The 24,573-nt window shown below is 46.5% G+C and overlaps 1 protein-coding gene and 1 long non-coding RNA gene across 3 annotated transcripts in view; one reads left to right on the top strand and one right to left on the bottom strand.

Annotated features, from left to right (window-relative positions):
* Window positions 1-24,573, top strand: part of WDR86 (WD repeat domain 86) — an 83,965-nt gene that overhangs the window by 31,118 nt on the left and 28,274 nt on the right. The window lies entirely within an intron of this gene.
* On the bottom strand, window positions 17,723-23,395 carry LOC142487871 (uncharacterized). Its single transcript, XR_012799341.1, has 2 exons — window positions 22,550-23,395; window positions 17,723-19,999 (listed from the first exon to the last, which is right to left on the bottom strand). It is a non-coding gene; the product is annotated as an uncharacterized LOC142487871 (long non-coding RNA).

Raw genomic sequence — 24,573 nt, forward strand, 5'->3', positions numbered from 1 at the left:
CTATCCTATTTGGATCTAGTTCCAGTTTAGGGTTGTCCGGGGAGTCACGGGGTCCTTTTGATGATCGAACTGGGAGCCTGGACTTGGGTACGTCGGATGATGGGTCGGAGGGAGGAGGGAGCATGTCCCGACAAGTGTCGGTGTTCAGTGATTGTCCTAGCGGGATGAGTATCACTGTTAGGAATACCTATCATCGCAAGGGAATTAATATCCGATCTGAGGGTACATCTGGAGTGTCTTCTGGTGGGCCTGATGAGGAGTCCCTAGAAGAAAATGTAGATTCTAGCTCCGAGGAACGGAAGGAGACTAGGTGGTGGGCCCCCTTGTACGAGGGGTATGTCTCGTGGTTTGACCGCACCCGCTTTATTTTAGAGAGGGAGGGGGTGGTTGATCACTGGTGGGCTGCCGGGGATTTTGATGATGAATCCTACCTTAGGGCTCTAAGGGTACGATGGGACCGTATACAGGCAGGCCTAATTATCCCTAAGGGGTCCGCAGGGTTAGATGATCCGGTGGAGACACATGAGCCCCTATCATGGGTGTTGCCCGGGACGGCTGGTCGAACCAGTTTAACTAGGGCTTGCAGAGCTGAGCGAGCTATCATTGCCAAGTACAGGAAGTCCCATGGGCTTGATTACCCCTATGTCCCTGAACCTCTAATGACAGAGATAGAGGAGAATAGGGAGAGATGGCTCAAGACTGATATTCAGTACTATATCATTGAGAGAGGGGGAGCCATAAAGGGGATACAGGCCGAGCAGAGGGTAGCTCAACTGATGCGGGTCTGGAAGATAGGGCGCAGTGTATATAAGCACAAGGTGATGTACTGTAATGAGAGAGGAGTACCACGGGAATACAGCGTGACTGTGCATGATGCCGCGGGGCGAGAGGTGAAGAAGCCAGATCCTCGGCATTACTATTGAGTGTCCAATAGAGTGGTCTGTTGTTTCTTTTGCGCTCCCTGCTGGTCAGTGAGTGTACTGAGCGTTCATTATTATGTTCATGTAATGATGTTTGCTGTGTTATTTGTGTGTTCTTTTGCAGTGTTTCCTGGCGCAAGGTACACCAAATTTAGGTCCCAGCCGGGACGGTGGGTATTCACCAGGGGGAGTATGTAGCCATGCATAATAATGACTGCATACATCTTCTCTGTTAGCAGTAAGTCCTGGTACACACAGGCCTGCCCACAGTAGTAATGGAGGTTTTCCCTCACCCCCAAGTGTGGTGCCCTGTGTAAGGATGGGAGTGGCTGTATGCTCTGAGTCCCTGGATAGTGACCTCAGAGATGCGCCTGCCCCCTGGAGTATAAAGGGCACAACACTGACAGTTAGTGTTGTTGTTCGAGGGAGAGAGTAACCTGACGATACCGTTATTGAAGGAACCCTTTTTGTGACCCTAGTGCAGTAACTAGCGGGAACACAGTGATAATTCCAGTGTGGTTACGCCACGCTGTGTCCAGGGACCTGGCACAGTGGTGATCTCCCTAGGGAAAAGGGAATCCCACTTCATGATTGGAGGGCGTACCTGGCAAAGGGACATCACGCAGAGATGTGCGGCTAGAGCTGGCAGCTGTATGGGGCAGTCTGCTACATCCCTGTATTCAATAAAGATGTCCTTGAGAAAAAGAACCCCACTGTGTGAGTGTGAGATTACTCAACAGTGGATGGCACCAAGAAGGAGTTCCTCACCAGGACCATCTCCCTGCGGAAGCACAGATCCTGATGAGGTGGAGGCGCTGCACATGAAGTAAGTTGGACTCGCACCCACTACCTCAGCTACCTGTCCTGATTGACATCCCCTAATAACACCAAGCGGGAGACTCAAGAGTCCTGTTACTTGCAGGTGCACCACCACACACGCCTTGTAATGGGGGACTGGTTAGACTACACGGGCCAATATGAGATTGGGTGGGTCAGGCCAGAGGGAGCACCCGTTACAATTGGAGGCGCTGCTGAGATACCTGTCAACAGGACAGGCTTTTGCTAGGCACACAGTAGGAATTAAGGAAAGTGTCTGCTGCCACTTTGTGCTTGAGGGACGGAGCCAGGGGTAGTCAGGGAGGTGCTGGAGATGCATGCCGCAAAGACGCCTTGGGATCCGTTAGGGGTTAGTGAGTCTGGAGCCGGGGGCTATTGCTGTTCTAGTCGCCTTGAGGTAGCGCTAGCGGGGGACGCCTGAAGGGGTAAACTGGTAACTGAGAGCAGGAATTCTGGAAGGGTCCGCACTAGGCTAGCCAAAAGTAGGTCGACGCCCAAAGTGCTGCATGGAAGAGCCAGAGTACTCTAGTCTCCATTCCAGATCACTTACCAAGGAGCACAGACTGGAGGAACGTGTTACGGTAGACACAGGAAGGGTGAGCCTAGCCTGAGGTAGTGCACACACGAGTCAGATCTACGTTAGGTACACAAGGTGGTGCATTACAAACATGCTGCCTAGGTGCAATGTTTGCTTCCTTGCTTCCTCCTTCTCCGCTCGCATGCATGATGTTGCTACATGTTGCTCATTTGATTCCTCCGCAACATTTCCAAAATCTGCCTTTTCCTCTGTCGCTCCACAACTAAGATTACCACGAATGCCTTTATTATCTTCTGACTTCAGTTTCACGTCCTACTCCTCTCGTAGGGTTGCCAGGTGTCCAGTATTGAAGCAGGCTGCCCTCTATTTGGACACAACCCAGTAAAAAATTAGAGAAAATACCGGACATGTATGCGTCCAGTATTGCCTCTCTGGACATAGTGACTTGACCGGCTTAAGGGGCCGTGGGATTTCCCTGAGCATGGAGAGAGCACGGCTGTTGCTAGGCGGCTTGGCAGCTTCCTCCATCCTGATTGGCTGCATTACCCAGCACCAGCCAATGTGGAGATGGTGTTAGTAGCCTGGGATAGGTCCAAGGAGAGGAGGAAACAGCATGGAGCAGTGTGTGTGTCTCGAGCGTGTCACACCTTTCACCATTGTGTCCAGTATTTTTGAAGAAGCCACCTGGCAACCCTACTTCCAACTTCATATTGATACAATTCAAGTTAGCTATCCAAGGCATCACATTTACCTTACTTTTTTTTCCTCACAAAAGCCTTCGTTTATGTTACATTTCCTATTTGCAATGCATAGGAGTGGAGCATCAGTAGAAAAAATACATTACAAATCTGTGTCTTTGAAAAGTAAAGTATATTTGAAGAAAAGTATACAAGCGCATACAACAATAGCAATGTAGCCAAAATAATGTAATAAAGGCCGCCTAAATAATGTGCAAAACAGACTTGCATAAGGTCTGCCGTTTTAGCAATCGACATTCAATGTTTCCAACCATAGAGAACCCTTGTTACGAGTCTTACCGATTTATTATCTGAATACCCAGTGATGTGGGACTTGACACAAATACAAGCAGAAAATGAAGCAATGCGTCAAAACAAACTTCTACTGTATGTGCACTTTCTTTATATTGAGATACCCACATAGTTTCACTATCAGTGGGCAGGGAAAGGTTGGAGATGTTACAAAAATACAAATAGTGTGGGGGCCACTGCACCTTTTTAAAGCATTGAATCCAAACGTACATTTTGACACTCCTAGCACTTCTTCACCAGGACTGTAATACTTCTGTGATTTTATTGCTTCATATCTGGCGTCGGAGCGTTGAGTGGTATTTGTTTGTAGCTGCGGCATAGTGAACTTGTGACGCCTCATTTGGATATTGCAGAATCTTTGGACGGCAAGACATGTCACGTACGTGGGAGACCGGTACATGTCACAACTTGCGATGCCGGCTTTGCCACCTACTCTGGGTTACAGAAACCTAACCTTGTTAAATGTTCAAGCTCTGGAAAATGAACAGACCATTGTGAAGCTAACGGAGCATAGCTGTTCCTTTCTGTAGTGTTACATTTAAATGACTCAGCTAGCAGGGCTGTTTGCCTGTACAGGAAATCCATGTTTATTATTCTGTGAATGCTGATCTAAAGCATGCTATTTTTTTTTTGTTTTTTTTTACTGCATATTTAATTGGATTGGGAAATGCATTTAAATGATTAACACAAGGTAAGATGTTGGGGTATTGCCTAGAATTAAACAAGAGTTTTTATTCGCATCTTCGGTTGATGAACCCACATTCCTTGCATCCATTGCTATATTATTTAACATTTTTTTTCTGCCAAAAATGTACTGCAATTTTGTAGACGTAAGATAACAACATACTGTTTGAATGATTAACTTTACTAATATATTTGCCACGTGACATAGGAGTTTCTTTATTCAAGCTAGCATACAGTACATCACTTAAAATACTAAGGTACAAAGCACCATATGCTGTCATACCAAAGACGTACTAAATAACATAAGGAATGTTTAGGTGACTATGAAATGTATACTGTACATGAGTGAATGAACAGCAACTGGCAAAGTCCTCTAAGCATGGGATGAACTGTTAAAATACCCTTGGATTAGCTAAACCTACACATGGAGCAGAAAATAAATCCTAGTTAAATAAATGCATGCCCCCTTCAGTAACATATAGGACTAAAAGAGAAGAAAGATGGTACGGATAAATGTTATTAAATCCATTAAAGCTGCAGTTCAAGCAATATCCTACATGTGTGTTTTTTTAATAAATCAGTTCTGTACTATGAGGAAATACTTGTAGCACTAAAAAAAAGAAGCAATTTTTAATGTATTATAATGTATCGAGCATTTTGTGTTCCTATAGCAACCATTTACAAAGTCACATCCCCTTCCGCTTCTGAAACAGGCTCTGGCACACCCCTTTTTGAGCCCTTCCCTCTCTCTAGCAGTGCACCAATTGTATCTAGTGTCTGCCTGGTCACATGATCTTCCACACAGAACTTTGCATCTTTTGTCCTCTTCTGCTTCACCGACAGTGATTTTAGTGAACCCCTGAGCCAAATCTTTACCAATCAATCACAGGAGAACGTATCGATCGGCAACTTAACTAATTACTTATCATTGTGTGGATTGTATTGATGCAAATATTGAATGGGGGGAAAAATACAGGCAGCTTGAACTGCTGCTTTAAATGGCATAATTGGCAGTGAGGTAATTGCAGTAGATTAGAGGAGTGAGTGAAAGAAGATACACATAAAAGTGATGCCTTTATTAATTTGAAATAATGTGTAATGGTCTGATATGTCGTAAACCTGCATGAAGAGACTTACATACACCTAGATGTGTCAAGTGACCCGGGATGTGTCAAGTGATACGGGATGTGTCAAGTGATACGGGATGTGTCAAGTGATACGGGATGTGTCAAGTGATACGGGATGTGTCAAGTGATACGGGATGTGTCAAGTGATACGGGATGTGTCAAGTGACACGGGATGTGTCAAGTGACACGGGATGTGTCAAGTGACACGGGATGTGTCAAGTGACACGGGATGTGTCAAGTGATACGGGATGTGTCAAGTGATACGGGATGTGTCAAGTGATACGGGATGTGTCATGTGATACGGGATGTGTCAAGTGATATGGGATGTGTCAAGTGATACGGGATGTGTCAAGTGATACGGGATGTGTCATGTGATACGGGATGTGTCAAGTGATATGGGATGTGTCAAGTGATACGGGATGTGTCAAGTGACCCGGGATGTGTCAAGTGACATGGGATGTGTCAAGTGACATGGGATGTGTCAAGTGATACGGGATGTGTCAAGTGATACGGGATGTGTCAAGTGATACGGGATGTGTCAAGGGTGGGAAACCATAGAGAATCCAACAGATATTTAGCAGTTGACTTCGGCCTTAACAATGGCATTGATACACAGTTTAAGGGTGGAATTCATCATTGATTCAAGGTTTTTAGCTGTGTTTTTTTTCCCCTGTACCTTTAACCTTTGTAATGCTGCAATGCTCACAGCTCCAGAATTCCTCTCTGGAGTTGAAGTCCTTCTCTTTCATTTGGACCACGGCTGTGGCTCTCCATGTCAGAGCAAGCTCGACACATTGTGTATGACATGACGGTCACCAGTGTACAAGCCTTTCTGACATCCACTAGACCAGAGGTTCCCAACTCCAGTCCTCAAGGGCCACCAACAGCTCAGGTTTTCAGGATATCCCTGCTTCAGCACAGGTGGCTTAATCGACTGCACCACTGATTGAACCACCTGTGCTGAAGCAGGGATATACAGAAAACCTGACCTGCTGGTGGCCCTTTGAGGACTGGAGTTGGCCAGTCAACGACTAAGCCACTGAGTAAACCACCTGTGCTGAAGTAGGGATATCCCCACTACCTGGCCTGTTGATGGCTCAATGACTGGAGTGGGCCAGCCCGGTACTAGATACATGTAAAGGAAATGTGTCTATGCAATGCTACAGAACCTATCTGATAGGTCGCGAACCATTGTAGAATAGTCGCAAATGCCCAAATTCACAGAACACAGTCACTATAAAGACTGTGCATGGGGGAGTATTAAACGCTGCAGTGACAACTAAAGTAATTAGAGTGGAAAACAGATCATTTAGCTTAAAGAAATTACTAATAAGCTTATAAGAGGATTTACAAATAAATGCAACAGAAATAGAACATTGGCTAAACATGAGATTTTAAATGCATTATTTCTCATTGTTTGTAGACATACCTACACCAGATAGAGAAGTGCAATTCCCAATAGTAATGAAACAAACCTCATGTATCAATTACAACTCCTTGAACATTGGAAACTCTTCTTTAATAAATCTGGGGCACAAAGTAGACCTTTAAAGATTTGTACTTGTTAACAAGAGGATAAGCAAACAGTCTGTAGTTTGTTAGTGCTTCCAAGAATAAGTAACACAAACTGTTTTTTCAGTACATAATATTGCTTTCGGTATTAAAATGAATCTACATGCGGTTCATTTGAGATCTACGTTTCTGTGGGAGAAACCAGCCCAGTAGGTTTATTTGACTTCTTATTGAAATAAATGAGTGTGCTGACAGACTGTAAGAATGTACTGAAGCCCACATAATATGATATGTTCATGGGGAAGAAGAAAAAAATAAAGGTGCATAAACCCCCTGGAAATGAACATTCTGTAACATAGAAACTCCGCCAGCTAGGAGGGAGTGGACATGACATGACCAGTGCAGGCCAGATAGCTCTCGGTTAGGCAGGTAAGGTTGATTACAGGGGGTGGGTACTAGGATACTTAAGGGGGAGGTAGGAAACCACCTACCTCCAGAAAAACTTCCCACCCAACCCTGACATTTAGTGTTTTCAGGAGGTCCCAGGGGGATTCTCACCATTGAAGCATGCTAACGGTTTGGGAGACCATGGGTGGTCGAGGATTATATTACAAGGGATTGCTTGGCCAAGGGTGGTGGACATACATAACTCTAGGTTTGTGTGGTCATCTGGCTAGTTGGACGGCCAATGTAATATGCAGTGAGGCATGATTGGAGGAATCATGAATTGTATGGAGAGCTGTTTGGTGAGAATGGGTGGACCTTCCTGTATGTATATTTAAAAAGTTGTGGCCATGTTTATCCCATCTTTTGTGGCATAGTGATTTTTTAATAAGGGCTCCGCTGGTAAGGAATGTATGAGTACACATCTTCTACAAGCTAAGGCTGAGTCCATGGTGACTGCAGCCATGTGGAGGCGCGCTGAGGCTGAGGGAAAGCGGGTACTTTCCCTGGCCTTAGTTCCCGCGCCGTCCGGGGGCGTGTCGGGAGCGGGCCAGTGACGTCACGGAGCTGGTTCGCCCTTATTGGGCGAACCGCTCACGTGACCGGCCCTGCACTGCTCAAACTATAACAAATTTAACAGCTACGCCTCCGCACGCCTGCGGAAGCGTGCGCGAGCCCCTGCTAAAGCCGCTCTCATTGCGGCTGCAGGGGCTCACTGACAAGCGTCAGCGCGCCACAGCACGGGTCAGCGCCTAAGCGCTGACCCTGGACTCAGCCTAAGGCTTCTTCTGCTTACCATGTAGAGTCCACTTTTAATGCCCTCTTCACACATTGACCGAAAAAACCTTTGACGACAGATTTAGGCCATTGACTTGTTATTTGTTACTGTGTAGTCAAGGAAGTGGAAATTGATATATGATATTGGCCACTTCGTTCTATCTAACATTTACTTATTCTATGTGTTGAAGAAGTCAGTTTGTCTGATTGGGATACTACTATAAACTCCTTCATGGATTATAAAGTAAGCCACTAAGGGGTGTATATATAATCAAGATGGTGCAATTTGGAGCAAACATATTGATCTGCTTAAATCTGCACCAGAGACACATGTATGAAGCTTGTTAATGTTGTGTTTTACATTTAAGGCAGATTTCGTAGGAGCAGCGGTTAACAGAACCTCAGACTTGGCAGATGTATTTGCCACAAAGAGAGAGAGAGAGAGAGAGGAAAACTTCACCAGCTCTATGCACAATACATGATACATCTTATCGCCTCCTACAACCACTCGCTGAAATGTTCACTGGTGCAGATGGGGTAAAATTGTAGAACAGCACCTTGATACGAAAATGACACAATTTGCATCTGATTTTGGAGCAACCTTTCAGTTTGCGACAAAGACAAATAGATCAGCTGTAGCTAGCCTACTTTGTAGTAAGTTTGACACTGCCCCAGGTGGTTGAATGGATTATACATTTATTAAAGAATAGGCAACAAAGCGTTGTGGTAAATGGAGTATATTCTGACGGGGAAGAGTACCATAAGGTATCTGTACTGGGACATGTGATCCTTTAATAGCTTTACAAATGTCCGTGAAAGGCAAAGTATGCCTTTGCAGATGACACACAGGTCTGCAACAGGGTTGGAACTTTTGGGGGGGGGGGGGAGAAAGAGTAAAGAAAATGAATAATGATTTAGGTATATTGTATAAATGGTCAAGAGTGTGGCAATTAAAATTCAATTAAGATTACAGAAGTAGTCAATGCACCAAAATGAATAAACAGGACAGCATCTAGTTTGTGCTAAAACATGTATTAAAACAAGTCTCTTTTACAATGGGACTAACAAGTCCTAGGCATAATGAAAAGACAACATCAGTAATGATAGGGGATAAGTATAGGCAACAACTGTAGAAATACAAATCCTATACAGCAGGGGTGCACCCTCCTTGAGAAAGGTCCCATTCCGGGGGCCGAAACGTCGGATTGGGCGTCTCGTTTTGCTACATGCCTAATACATTGATTTTGTACTATTGGACTTGAGTGATGTCTTCACTTTCCTGACGCAAGAATGGTAATGGTAGAATGGTAATATCATCTACATTACTTATATGGGACTAGCACAGAACACCAAAGAGGCAGCACTCAGGGGTAAGTGTACACTGGCGACACACTTTATTCGAGCTCGGCTAGTCCCACGAATTCGGGTATACCCGGGTGTATTGAGGTTTGTGACTGTTTTCTGCCCGAGTGCATTGAGGTATTTTCCAGGCAGGGATTGAAGCATTTTATTCCCGCTGGCTGCAATACTGCACAGTATATATATATATACTGCATTACAATTCATGAATTTATGCCATCTGGTAGACACGCAAAGCATTGCAGCCTATTAAATCCTAATCATTATCATTTAACAGATCAGCCGCCCGTCAGCCAGGCATGAACCCAGGCTGGGAAGGCAAACGCAACGGGGCTTGTCAGAGGTGAGGAGCGGCGCATTCCAGGTATCTGCCAGGTACATACTGGGTATTTGCTCGAATAAAGTGTGTCGGTGCAGTACAAAGAATTGTATTGTAACAGACACAAAAATCCGACGTTTCGATCCCACTGAGGGATCGACACGTCGGATTTTTGTGTCTGTTACAATACAATCCTTTGTACACTTACCTCTGAGTGCTGCCTCTTTGGTGTTCTGCTGCCCTGCTAGATGGTAACGTACTCTTTCCATTATTTATGGGACTAGCACCAGGTTTATTTGGATTACAACGTTGGAGTGCTTGCTATTTTCCTTACCAATATAATATATATATATAATATTTTTTTTGTTAAGAGGTAGTCTGAACGAAGAGGTTAAAAAAAATAAATAAGAAGATTGAAGCACTGGAGTCTCCGAATCTGAACCCTATTCATTTCAGCTCAGGGGACTCCCTACTTTCCGAGATACCGCCGTAGGGGGTGCCGGTAGCACTCTACAGGGGTAGCTGGGGTTTGCTAGCTCTACAGGGTAGCTCCACAGGGGTCCCCGGCACTGAAATTAATGGGGGTCCTATTTATAAAACAAATTAAAACACAAAACAAATCTGCTGCACTCCTTTAAACAGGTTCAAATAAAGAGTCAACCCCAGACACAATGGGATGACCTGGGGGTTTTGTTAGGCTTGTGTGCACCTTGGGTAGGTGATAAAATAACGGAATAAGGGGAAATCAAAAAGTCCTTGGTGTCTTTGGAGATTAAATTCTGTCCAAAGGTGTCCAATATCAAATTGTCTAGTTCTCTCTTAATGTCAATGGGATCACCGATAAGTTATTTATAATGGATAGGGTAGTTAGAGGCTATAACATCATTATCTAACACCACAGGATTGAGGAAAGTTTTGGCAGTGGATATAAATATTCAGGATCATTCTATAATGCATTATGTTCACTTTCAAGCAGGGGAGACCTCACCCCCCACCCCCCTAATCTCAACACACAGGGCCTTGTACGTCAAGAGCTGGAAACGTGGAGAATATCAGCCCAGCATATTGTAGTTATAAATTAAAATGTATGTGCTAGAAATAAACTCTGCTAACCTTTCCCTGTGTGGTGTGGAGGGCATGTATACAGCGAAACAATTTTCACTGGAAGTCAACTGGTGAACCCAAGCCAAATGAAACATCACTGTGATTACAAGTTTGTCTGAGCTCACTTCAAGTATTTCATTTCAAAAGTGGTCAACAAGAGCAGCATTGAAAATAAACACTGGGATGAAAACCGAGGCAGTCTCATGTTTGTGCTATGTTAATGGTTAGTTGTGATTATCCGATGTATACAGTATATCTTAGATAACATTTTAAACGAATGTTAACTACTTTCTACTAGCAAAGCAGATGCTTGAGGTATAGCATTGAATGCTACATGCCATTAAATGCTGGTGCAGTTATTTTCTGCTAAATATTTATAAATTGGATAATTTGGAAGCATTGCATAGAAAGGCTACATTTTGGGAAAAATCTTAAGCTGCTTTAAATCCCTTCACCATTCAGATCTTCAGGTTCCTGAATGGATGAGTTTTCCATTGGACATTAGCCATCGGGAGTCTTGGGAGAATAGATTATCTTGCGTTAAACCAATGATATATAGATAGCAATTCAAATATATGTATTTGAATTGCTATCTTTCAACTTTAGTATGTACTCTGTTCTTGGTGATAGATAGATATATCCATGAACAGAGTACATACTAAAGTTGAATACTAGCAATTCTTATACAATAGCATGTGTAGCCCTCTTTCCTGCTGATCTAGAGCGACTACTAGTGCTGCATGTACACCTGCTGGCTCAGTGAGATCTGGGCCTCCGCTAACTGGGAGCCTGGGGTAATATTAGGGTCTTGGCAGCGCCTCCACTTACCCATGAGCCCCAATAAGTGAGATTCCCCTAGGTAAGAATAATGATAACAGACTTCAACTTTGTAACCATTTACTATTACGTAATTGCATAACCTTAGCTTATACCTATTAGGGATAACACACATATAATACCGTATATGAATGCAGTAATATACACCTGTGGCTCGGCCACTCTCCTATAGAGTAATGTCACTTCCCACCACCGCGTGCACCCCACACCGTGTCCAATATATATATATATACACACACGGTCCCTTGGTCACTCAACCAAGTGTCCCCAAAGAGTCCTCCCCCAAGGCGGGATCAGCGCCTGATGGTGCCGGTGTTGGTGCACTTATTAAATACCTTCCGGCTACTCCTGCAGCCAGCAACAGACTTCGAAAAGGATCCGCCGATCCAGCGCAGTCTCTCACGAGTTGGTGATGTCCAGCAGCTTGAGCCCAAACCACTGTTCACACACCGCAGCTCTGCGAACACTGTGTCCCTATCTGCTACTACAGTAAGGGAATAGGTGTCTCTCTCTCTAGGGCATTCCCTGCAACACCACAAGCTAATGGTGACTCAGGGTCTGCACTGGGACTGAGGGGAAATCTGGCCTACGCAGGTGGGTCACTGCACACACAATCTCTCCCCTTGCTCCTCCGGTGCCATCTGGCTAGCGTGGTCTCTCCCCCACGCTTCCCTTTCCTGCCTGCCAGCAATCCCTGCACTCCTATTCGTTCCCTGGTGTCAGGTGGCTCTGCTGAGGCTCATGGGACTTGTAGTTTACTTCAGAGCCTCCTGGTGATTGGCCACACGTTCGCGCGCATTACACTGCGCATGCGCGAACTCTCTCCGCTCTTCCTCGTCGCGCCTGACTATTGCACAATGCCCAACAACATGGCGGCGCCCTGTGCTTTCGGGCCACCGCGGAACCTCCGAACGCTCCCTCACGGCACCACCCACGATAGTACCCTGCAGCGGAGGCACAGAGAGAACAGACACCCCTACACATGTTATGTAGAAATAAACAACTTGGATGCATATATTAAAGCAGAGAAACATTCAATATCCTGTGTTTTTTTATTTTTTTTTTAAATAAATCAGTTCTGTATTATTAAATAATACCACTGCATTTTTTGTCAAAAAAAAGAAATCAACTCCTAATGCCATATTTTTTTTTTATAACTTTGTTTTTATTGGGTTTTACAACGCATACATGGTAACACAATCCATAGGCTTATATAACCCTTTAAGTGAATGCTCAGACAAACATAACAAACAGACAGGACCGAAGACACGAGTGAAAATAAATCACGACTAACGGGACAAACAAGACAAATAGGATCCATAGGAAAGGGGGTTAGGGACGGAGCGGGGGGCGGGTGGGGGAGGGGGCGGTTGGACTGCTGGCAGTTTTGTTCCTCGTAGCACCTTCCTGATTGGCATTGGATGTTTCTTGTGTGCATTCAGGCTCGCTTTCTCAATTAGGCTCCGCGTGGTCGTTGTCTCCCCAGTCTCCCTACCTGTTCAGTTGCTATGTGGTCGTGGGCCCTGTCTGGTTACCGGAGAACGCATTTCCTGCTATCATTGCAAAATTGTGGTAACCCACACCCCTGGGATATTTGTCTGGGCCAGCCAGGGCGACCAGACTTTTAGGAAGTTTGGGCCGGAGTCGTTGACCAGACTTGTCAACTGTTCCATCCGGCACACGTGCCAAATTCTGTTCCTGATTTTGGGAATGGTTGGTATGTCAGGTTGTTTCCACAATGCTGCGATCTCACACCGTGTGGCAGTTGCAAAATGTGCAACCAATTTTTGTGTCGCGTTCGAGACACCCCGGACCCGCCTGCCCAGGAGGAACAGCCACGGGTCCAGAGGGATCTCCAACCCGAGTAACCTTTGCAACCACTCTCTAATTTTTTTCCAAATCGGGACCACCTTCATGCAAGACCACAGCATGTGTCGCAAGTCGGCTATTTCCCCGCATTGCTTGGGGCAAAGCGGGGAATATCCTCTGACAAATTTAGATAATTTTACTGGGGTATGGTACCATCGCATAAGGACCTTATATGCGTTCTCCTTTAACGTGGTGCAAATGGAACTCTTGGCTGTCGCCTGTAGTGTCTTGTCCCAATCTTCGTCCCCTAAAGTCTCCCCTAGGTCAGTTTCCCAACGTCTAACATAGCTAAGTCTGGGTTCGTCTGCAGTTCCAGGGCAGATCACTTCCCCTGTACATCCTAGATGTTAGTCCTTGTGCTCGTTCCTCTAGAACACAGTTGCTCAAAATTTGTTCTGGCTGGCCGAATTGGGAGTTACCTAAACAGCTATGATCTGGAGTTACCTAAACAATTCCGCATTTGGCAGACCTTTTTCTGATTTGATGTGATCAAATGTTTTAATGTGTTTTCTACCCTCCAGATCTTTCAGTCATAAGCATCCTGACTGAGACCATATTGTGAAATTAGTGCTATTCATTCCTGGAGCAAAGTCTGGGTTGCCTAACAGTGGGGTCATCAAGGTATACTTACAGGTGAGAGAACAGCTAAATTTAGAAGCCTCCCACACCGCAAAGGAGTTGCAAACCGCCTGCAGCGACATTCCTAATGCACTCTTGCATTTTTTGGGTAACCAAATTAAGTTGTGCAGCTCAACTGGTGCGCAGCACTCTCTTTCTAGTGCCACCTATCTCCGAAGGCCCGGATCTGAGTGCAACTGTACTATTTGACATAATTGGGCCGCTTTGTAGTACGCTAACAAGCAAGGTACCGCTAAACCCCCTCTCGAGGCAGGCCTCCTCAAGACAGTTTTCTTGATTCGTGGACTTTTATTATTCCAGATAAACTTCATTATTCTCGACTGGAGAGAGAGGATGTCTTCTCTTAGCAGGGGGACAGGGAGGGCTTGGAAAAGGTATAGCACCCTTGGAAGGAGATTCATCTTCACACTGTGAATCCTCCCAATCCAAGAGATGCCGTACTCCGCCCATCTCCTGAGATCCTCTCCCAAAGTCTTGAACAACCTGGGATAGTTAGCCTTATATAAAGCCTTATAGTCCTTTGTAATATAAACCCCTAGATATTTGATCGCGGAGGTTTGCCATTTAAAACTGAAGTTGAGATCAATCAGTTTTTCAACCGACTTGGGCAAATTTATATTGAGGGCTTTTGATTTGGCCTGGTTAATTTTGAACCCTGAAATTTGGTTAAATCTCCCCAGGATCGCAAAAATGTTGGGCAGAGAGGTAAGCGGTCTTGACAACAGTAGGATCACGTCATCGGCGTATAGCACCACTTTATGCGACTGCTCCTTTAACGATATCCCTGTTACATCGGGGTTTAGTCTCACATGCGCTGCCAGGGGTTCAATACAGAGGGCGAACCGCAACGGGAACAGAGGGCAACCCTGCCTCGTTCCGCTACGGATGTGAAATTGTTCTGAAGGGAAGCCCTGATGCCGCACCCTCGCCATTGGGCCCTCGTACAGTGCCAAGATGGCCCCTAGGAGGCGTCCCTCAAAGCCAAATACCTTCAGCGTCTCTTTTAGATACGGCCAATCGATTCTACCGAAGGCTTTCTCAGCATCCAAACTTAATACCATTGACAGAATATTTAGCTTTTGGGCCAGATTGATCACATCTATTATGTGCCTGGTATTGTCTGCCGCCTGCCTCCCTCCAATAAACCCTACCTGATCCGGGTGGATCAACCTGGGAAGGACGCTACCCACCCTGTTTGCTAAAAGTTTTGAAAAATCTTAATGTCCGTATTAATCAGAGAAATGGGCCGGTAGCTCTTACAGTCTGCCGGGTCCTTTCCAGGCTTATGGATCAGGGAGATAGACGCCTGGAGCCTAATGCCATATTTTAATGAGTTTTAATATTCTGAGCATCCTTTGGTCGTCATAGCAGGTTTTAGCGCACCTCCCCAGCAGTGCAAGATCTTTGCCAACACATTATCACAAACAGGAAAGTGAACTGCAAGCTGTAACAATAGACAATGTTACCTTGGTAATATAAGGTTATGTAACCCCACTTCTGTTGCCTTACTGGTGATAATGCCAAGGGTTAATAAGAGAAGAGAGGCAAGCCCCGCCCAGTAGTGACACAGAGAGGTGCTATGTCATAGGGGGTAGGTAAGGCATAGAGGTTTCTGGGAACTCGGGTTCAAGGAGTGCCAGAGGTCCGCATGGCAGGAGAGGTGAGACCTTGGGGAGTAGAGGTAGGAAATGTCCTTCTCCAAGTATAGTGCAGGTCAGACCCCCCTTTAATATGTTTCAGTCAGGGCCAGTACCCATGTAGTCAAGATCCATTAGCATGGCCCGTAGAGAAATGCACAGAGGGCAACACAGAGAAGGCCCCAGGATGTCCGGGAGCTGCCTGGCAAGCAGATCCCCATGTTCAGTAGTGAATACCCCTGTGGAAGTGGAAGTTCCACAATAGGGAAAGTCAGTGTCCAGTATCTTCGAAGAAGTAGCAGTTCCCTACCAAGAATGGATTGTGACCAGTGAGAGTCTATAACCGGCCAGGATCAATCAAGAAGTAAAAAGAGGGTCGCGTCCATCAAGGGTCACATATACACTCGTGAAAGCCAGGAATGTTAAGTCATTCCTGTGTAAAGTGATGTGTTGTCTAGAAGTCTATACAGAGGAAGAGCATTGTACATGATAGATGAGAAAAACGTCCACTAGTCTGTATTTATTTGTGACTGTATGAAGATGTTCCAATGCAAGGGAACATATAATAAGAGTCCCGTGTACCACCCAGAAGCTTCTGGCGCTCTAGTTGTCATCCCCCAGCCGTCCACAACAGCCCCTGTGATAAGGTAAATTATTGCTGAGTTGTACATTACACCCCTACACTGATGTAACCCCCTTAGGGAGCCGGGCAAACAGTTACATTGTAGCTGCTGAGTTACACTAACTGAATGATATATTGAAACTAAAAGGCGGCCATTCTGTGAAACCGGGAAAGCAGGATCTATGCTGAACGATCACAGGAGAACGGATTGATCTGCAGCTTTGGTAAATTAATTCTCATTAAATGTAATCAAATGCTGCATACTGTATATTAAAATAAAAAAAACTAATTTAATTCTAAAGTGCCACGGGGTATGTTTATTGATTTTTAATTTTTTTAAGTATCATTATGATTAAAGATTTCAATAATTCTATGCAAGAAGTAACTATATTTATAAAACTAAATGCTCGTGAACAGTGAAGAAAAATGAGATGGAAGATCATGCAAAATATTATAATTTAAAACTGTTTAGAAAGGGGGACTATATCTATTTTATATTAGATTTTGATTTCTTGTTTTACGCTAATTATTAACATTAAAATATTATGTAACATAATGTGAGCATTTAGTGTCAATAGATGACCAGAAAAATCGGTATGATATATTTTCCTGAAATAAATCTCTATTTGGAGATGAATTATTTTTGTTATACTGTTCACTTTTAGTTTAACACAGACTTAAAACTCCTGTGTTAATTATCATAGCTATTTTTATTAAATGTCTGTTTTCTGCTATGTAACATTTCTATAAATATACCCCTATCTGTAACTAAAGTATCTTTCTACTTATATCTCAGATTGAGTTTTATTTATTAATAATAACTTTATTTCATATAGATTTTCTCCCAGCACATAGGATTGTTAGGCTAAGTCCCCGCTGGCGCTGAGCTGAGAGCACTCCAAGCATGAGTGCCGGGTGTCCGGCTTGTACGAGCGCGGGCGGGGGCATTGAGGGTAGTTGAGCGCGCGGGTAAGTATAGATTTTTTTGTTTACCTACGCGCCGATCGTGGCTGAGCGTGTGTGTGAGCCGCGCGCACCGCGTGAGCGGGGACTTGCATATATCTATATATGTAAGTCTCCTCCGCAAGCGCCACCCGCTCAACCCGATCTGCGCGAGCGGGGACTTAGCCTTACAGACACAAACGCTGCCCAGATGACCTTACAAGCTACAAGGTAGAGCCTGAGGCACAGGGAGACAAAGTGACTTTGCCAAGGCCACAAATTGCCAGACACTGGGAATAGAACCAGGGTTCCCTGATTCAAAGTCATTATTTCCAGTCAGTGTCTTTACTTGCTGAGCCCCACCTTCAGCCCCCTTTATTTGCAACTGAAGACTCTAGTTCTTGCTTGACCAGGGAGGCTGTGAGCGAACCCCGCCCCCTCCCCCCACCCCACCTCTCCTCGTTAACCGATACCCACATATAACAGACAAGTAATAACAGGCTCGGTTTGGAGGTATAAAAGGCCGCCGCTTTGTTTATTAAACAATAATAGAGTAACCGCTAGTCCCGGCCAGAGAGCTCACTTACTAGGTTAAGGGAAGGGGGTCAGCCAGGCCTTGGCCTGCTGCCCCCGTATCCAGCCATGCCCAAAGGCCAGGCCATGATAGCGAATGGGTTCCCAGGAGTCCCATTCAGTTGACCGCGCCCACTCGCTACTACCCCCGGGCACCACCAGCCCCGAGCCTGTCTGGCAAGGACAAGCATTTAACCCCCCCCCCAACTGCCGCCGCGACAATGGCAAAATGGTCAAACTGACCCCTCCTTTAGGAACTTCAGTCCTTTCTATTTCTCGGGAAGTCTTCCGACTTTGCCCTGTAAAATATAATGGTACATGTTAACAATGTTTACAGGCAGTATAGCTCAGCAGCTCAACAATGATAACCCTTCTCTCCCCCCATTACAAACGAGTGGCCAAGGGCAAGTACTTGCCCCCGACTACCTTCTAAAAAGGGGTGGGTGAATGGGAATTTTGCTACAGCCGGGAGCAGAATGAGCGCTCCCACTCCCGGCGGAGCCTGAAGGCTTCCCCTTAGCCCCTCCCCCAGGCCGCGACGGCGGCCCAGAGACCCTAGAGAGGTGAGAGGGTGGGGGGGGGGGAGTGGGGACTTGCCCTATGATCATGAGCATCACTCGTCTAATTGGCTGGAGGGATTGCTGAATCACAAAACAAGGCTATGCAGACTGAAGGGAATGGTCTTATGCTGTGTGGTGGGTACAGTATAGAACACTTTCCTGCAGCACCAACTGATTGTCAGATAGTGCATTGTAAATTCTAGTGCACATCTATGAAATGCTATTGACCCCTTATTGTATCCTTACAACATTTGTTTACTGTAACTCAAGAACAGTAAAACTCTTTCTTTAACGGTGTAGTCTCACCTAATTAAAGATGTCATTGGGCGCTGGTTACAATGGCGAAGTGTCGCCAAAGATCTGGTAGGAGAAGCTGCAGAGGCCTCGCGTGGTCCCCCGGCGTGTAATTGAAATGCCTTGGGGGAGAGTGCGGGACCTCTGCAGCCGCCGCGCCTCCTTTGGAAATTCTCCCGGCCCCCACTTTGCGCTCCCCTGTGTTAGAGGACAAAAGAGAACAGGAGGAAACCTTGTTTCTGGAAGCAGAGAGCAAGATCTACTCTCCACACAATGACATTGCACAGAAGGAGCGGAGCTAACTCATTCACTTCTGGAAGGAAAAGGGTTAACAAAATAATTTTCCTTCTTTACAGGGTTAATATATATATATATATTTTTATTTTTATTCTTTTTATTATTTATTTATTCTCTTCACAAATTTGGCAATATTCTGGATTTCTGCACTTTAACATGTCACTGCCGTGGGCTCATTTCAGTCATCGTCGAGCTGTCTGATTTTGAGGATACATGTATTAAAATATATATTTCTCACCACGATTTAAATATGAACGCACCTTAACTGTGCTGTAAAATGTGCAACAAAGCCGCGTATTGTTTTGTCAATCCTGCCAGCACGACACAACCACAATGCTTTTTTTTATTGGGAAGCCCTCAAAGTGAACAACGTCTCCTACAACCAGCCAAAGAAAATAGCGGAGGAACCAAACCTCCCGCTTCTGCTGGAGGCACTGACAGATTAGCATGTGTAATTCTATCTGCAGACCATGTTAAACAAAGAATAATTAGTTGGCAGCCATGGACTGCTTTGAAAAGGATTTTTTTTTTCTTCCGATACAGGTCTCCTAAGAATCACTTGCGCTCAAACACAGCTGTTGTTGAACAGGGCGACATCTTTGTCTTGGAGAATGAAGCAAAACAAATGGTACAAATGACAGTAGGGTTCATTTAAAAAATATTGACATTTACATAGATGGAGTATTTACTCTGGCTGACCATAAACAAGCTTTAGCTGACTATATAACCAGCTTAAAGTTGAAATGAGCACGTCTTGTCGAAATATTTTTCTGGGCCTGATTCTCTTTGTGCAATTGTTAACTTGCTTCCTAGCTGCTTTATGATAACACAAGAGTGGATACATCAAAAACGTGTAGGTACAGTTTTCCTCAAACAAACATGTAAAGAGTATTGCGAGGATTTTTACAAATGTCTTCCCCAGCTTCTATCAAGATGTCAGTTGTAATTCCACCTTCCTCGGGAGCCTTCCCGTTCCTCGTGGATTTTATTGCTTTTGCCTCTTCGTCCGGAAGCACACGTATGGTACATCATTGGGGGTTTCTTCTTGCTTGTCCCCTGCTGGAAAATGGCCCGTGTTATCGGTGTTTGCATAACATTTCTCCTTGAATTTCAACTCTCTTTTATGATAAGCTCGCAATCTTTTATTGTCGATCCATCGTCTTGTTTGATTGCAATAATTTGTTTATTTGTCTTCTTTAAAGCTGCAGTTCAGGCTCCCGGTTTTTTTTTTTTTTTAACTTCAATAGTTTCATGTGGGCAATCTCTACTTACCTAAAAAAGCTGTGTGTGCTGTGCACGCGCATAGTAAGTGAAACTTCTTTGACTTTTGTCACAGAAATTGTATTTGTGTTGGTGTTGTTTTAATTAAAAATCAAAATACAATGTCAATGACAAAACGCAAATAAATTTGACTTAGAATGCGCGTGCTCGGCACACATCCCCTGTATTAGCTATTTGCACTAAGTGTGAATTCCGCGTGTGACAGTGTGCGTGTGACTGAGAGTGTGCGTGTGACTGAGAGTGTGCGTGTGACTGAGAGTGTGCATGTGACTGAGAGTGTGCGTGTGACTGAGAGTGTGCGTGTGACTGAGAGTGTGCGTGTGACTGAGAGTGTGCGTGTGACTGAGAGTGCGTGTGACTGAGCGTGTGCGTTTGGCTGTGCGTGTGACTATGCATGTGACTGTGTGTGACTGAGTGTGCGTCTGACTGTGTGACTGAGTGTGCGTGTGAGTGTGACTGAGTGTGTGTGACTGAGTGTGCGTGTGACTGTGTGTGGGGGTCTGGGGGGGTCAGTGTGTGGGGGTCAGTCAGTGTGTGTGGGACTCTGGGGGGGTCAGTGTGTGTGGGGGGGTCAGGCAGTGTGAATTCCGCGTGTGACAGTGTGCGTGTGACTGAGAGTGTGTGTGTGACTGAGAGTGTGTGTGTGACTGAGAGTGTGCGTGTGACTGAGAGTGTGCCTGTGACTGAGAGTGTGCGTGTGACTGAGAGTGTGCTTGTGACTGAGTATGCTTGTGACTGAGTGTGCATGTGACTGAGAGTGCGTGTGACTGAGTGTGAGTGTGCGTGTGACTGAGAGTGTGCGTGTGACTGAGAGTGTGCGTGTGACTGAGAGTGTGCGTGTGACTGAGAGTGTGCGTGTGACTGAGAGTGTGCGTGTGACTGAGCGTGTGCGTGTGACTGAGCGTGTGCGTGTGACTGCGTGTGCGTCTGACTGCGAGTGACTGAGTGTGCGTCTGACTGAGTGTGACTGAGTGTGCGTGTGACTGAGTGTGCATGTGACTGAGTGTGCGTGTGACTGAGTGTGCGTGTGACTGAGTGTGCGTGTGACTGAGTGTGCGTGTGACTGAGTGTGCGTGTGACTGAGTGTGCGTGTGACTGAGTGTGCGTGTGAGTGTGCGTGTGAGTGTGACTGTGAGTGTGTGTGGGGGTCTGGGGGGGTCAGTGTGTGTGGGGGTCTGGGGGGGTCAGGCAGTGTGTGGGGGTCTTGGGGGGTCAGGCAGTGTGTGGGGGTCTGGGGGGTTCAGTCAGTGTGTGTGGGGGTCTGGGGGGTTCAGTCAGTGTGTGTGGGGGTCTGGGGGTTCAGTCAGTGTGTGTGGGGGTCTGGGGGGTTCAGTCAGTGTGTGTCGGGGTCTGGGGTGGTCAGTCAGTGTGTGTGGGGGTCTGGGGGGGTCAGTCAGTGTGTGTGGGTCTCTGGGGGGGGTCAGTCAGTGTGTGTGGGGGTCTGGGGGGTCAGTCAGTGTGTGTGGGGGTCTGGGGGGTTCAGTCAGTGTGTGTGGGTCTCTGGGGGGTCAGTCAGTGTGTGTGGGGGTCTGGGTTGGTCAGTCAGTGTGTTTGGGGGTCTGGGGGGGTCAGTCAGTGTGTGTGGGTCAGTCAGTGTGTGTGGGGGTCTGGGGTGGTCAGTCAGTATGTGTGGGGGTCTGGGGGGGTCAGTCAGTGTGTGTGGGGGTCTGGGGTGGTCAGTCAGTATGTGTGGGGGTCTGGGGGGGTCAGTCAGTGTGTGTGGGGGTCTGGGGGGGTCAGTCAGTGTGTGTGGGGGTCTGGGGGTTCAGTCAGTGTGTGTGGGGGTCTGGGGGGTTCAGTCAGTGTGTGTCGGGGTCTGGGGTGGTCAGTCAGTGTGTGTGGGGGTCTGGGGGGGTCAGTCAGTGTGTGTGGGTCTCTGGGGGGGGTCAGTCAGTGTGTGTGGGGGTCTGGGGGGTCAGTCAGTGTGTGTGGGGGTCTGGGGGGTTCAGTCAGTGTGTGTGGGTCTCTGGGGGGTCAGTCAGTGTGTGTGGGGGTCTGGGTTGGTCAGTCAGTGTGTTTGGGGGTCTGGGGGGGTCAGTCAGTGTGTGTGGGTCAGTCAGTGTGTGTGGGGGTCTGGGGTGGTCAGTCAGTATGTGTGGGGGTCTGGGGGGGTCAGTCAGTGTGTGTGGGGGTCTGGGGTGGTCAGTCAGTATGTGTGGGGGTCTGGGGGGGTCAGTCAGTGTGTGTGGGGGTCTGGGGGGGTCAGTCAGTGTGTGGGGGTCTGGGGGGGTCAGTCAGCTTGTGTGGGGGTCTGGGGGGGTCAGTCAGCTTGTGTGGGGGTCTGCGGCTGCGCAGCTCGCCTTCTCGCCCGGCCCACTAAAACGTTACCTTGGAGACCGAAGAGACGCGTCTCCGACTTGTCCTCTCAAGAGATCTGCGGCGCATGCACAGTCCACAGCAATTGCTGCAGGGCAGCCATCTTTAATTTGGGCAAATAGCCCACAACCTATGCGTCTGAGATCAGATGCAGAGTAAGCGTCCGGTGTGGGGGAGCACGGAGTGGCGGCGGCGATTAAATTTTGAGCGGCGCCGCCACATGTCAGTGGGTGGGTGGGTGGGTGGGTGGGGGGAGCGGCACTCGTCAGGAGCTGTGGCGAGTACATTTTGAGCGGGTGCGGGGGAGCGGCGCCAGGGGCTAGCGCTGCCGCATGTCAGCAGCCGTGCGGGAGAGCAGCGGGACTCGGGGAAGCAAGAGGGAGGAGAGAGGCTGAGCAGCGGCTCCTCCTCTCACAGCCCATGGCAGCGGGCGGCGTAGCGGCGCCAGTTAGCACCCGCCGGGGGCAGATAGCGGCTGCGCGCCACCCCCTCCCCACTCCCGTGGTGATTGGAGTCACTGGCGCCATCGCGCATGCGCGGCGCGGCACGGCAGTAGGCAGCGGGCGGGGAACGGCGGCCGTTATGAGCGGCGCCGGCGGCTATCGCCGCCGCCGCCGCATGTCAGCAGCTGTGTGGGGGGTGCGGTGGCCATTAGGAGCGGCGCCGGCGGCTATCGCCGCCGCCGCCGCATCTGATTTGTGGAGCGGGTGTGATGTCAGTGTTGGGGTCGGGCTGAGCCAGAACACAGCCCGGCCTCAACTGCCAGCACTGACGTCACATCCGTTTCATTTCTGTCTCCACAATTCTTTTTTGCCCCAGTTTGAATGAGGTGCCACTAAGGAAGTTTCACTTCAAAAACTGCATAGCTGCCGGTCAATTCGTTCTCCGTCTATTGATCGGCAAAGTTTGGCGACATCTTTAAATATGGGGAATGTAAATGTTTGCTATAGGAACAAGCATGCTTGTTAAAATAGAATACAAGAAAATTGGTCTTTCAAAGTTGTTGTTTTTAAAACAGAAAATGCTAAAAGTATTTTTTCTTACTACAGAACTGATTTAGTAAAAAAAAACACACATGCAGGATATTGCCTGAACAGCAGCTTTAAGCTTTTGTTACCTTCAGTAGTCTTTACCATACCACAGTTGCATTGTCTTACATCTTCAGTCATACGTTTGCAAATTGTCTTGCGCAGCTCTGCATATTCAACTCTTGTTCTTACATCTTGGAATTGCTTCATTTCCTGTTGTTTCCTCATTAATTGTTTTGTCTCATCAGATATTTTCTTATCTTGTTTTTTGTTGGCGATTCCTCCAGTTTTGTCTGCTCTTTCAACTATAACCTTCAAAAGTTCTTCATTATTGTTAAAGTGTCCTCGTGCATCTTGAGCAAGCTGAAGCGATTTTTCAGTTCTACAGTAGTTGCAAATCGCAGCTGTTTTTCTTGAGGTTATTGATGTTGATTTGTGTTTGTCTTCTTTTTAATCAGTTTTCTTCTTTCCAACTTCGCATTTAGATGTAGCCAGCAGCGATCCAATCGATGTTCAGTCCTTGTGTCAAAACGGTTAAGGGCTGGTAACCAGTATGTTTGCATACAAATGCAGCAGACGTCACTATTGCATTAGCATTACTGTGCAAGTGTTACAACGAACACCCGTTAAAACAATAGTAACGTTTGAGTTAACGCATGCATTAACTCAGAATATTTCGCGTTATTCTGTGTTAACTGGGTTAGTACCGTCTGCTACATCTGAAAGTCTGCTACATCTGTATATAATACTATATAGAAAACCTTGCTCTAAACCGCTAGTGGAGTATGCGTGCTGCCCGGGAGGGTAATGTATGAAAATGGAGAGATATATCCACAGACGGATATGGAAGATCCCTAAATTAGAGATCTTCCATATCCGTCTGTGGATATATCTCTCCATTTTCATACATCTGTATATATTAACAGCAATAACAAATATCACTTGTATATATCAACACAAAGAAAAGTGAGCTTTGATGCAACATATTCTTTGCTGACATCTCGGTGA

This window comes from Ascaphus truei, chromosome 2 (assembly GCF_040206685.1).
Source record: "Ascaphus truei isolate aAscTru1 chromosome 2, aAscTru1.hap1, whole genome shotgun sequence".
Lineage (NCBI taxonomy): Eukaryota > Metazoa > Chordata > Amphibia > Anura > Ascaphidae > Ascaphus > Ascaphus truei.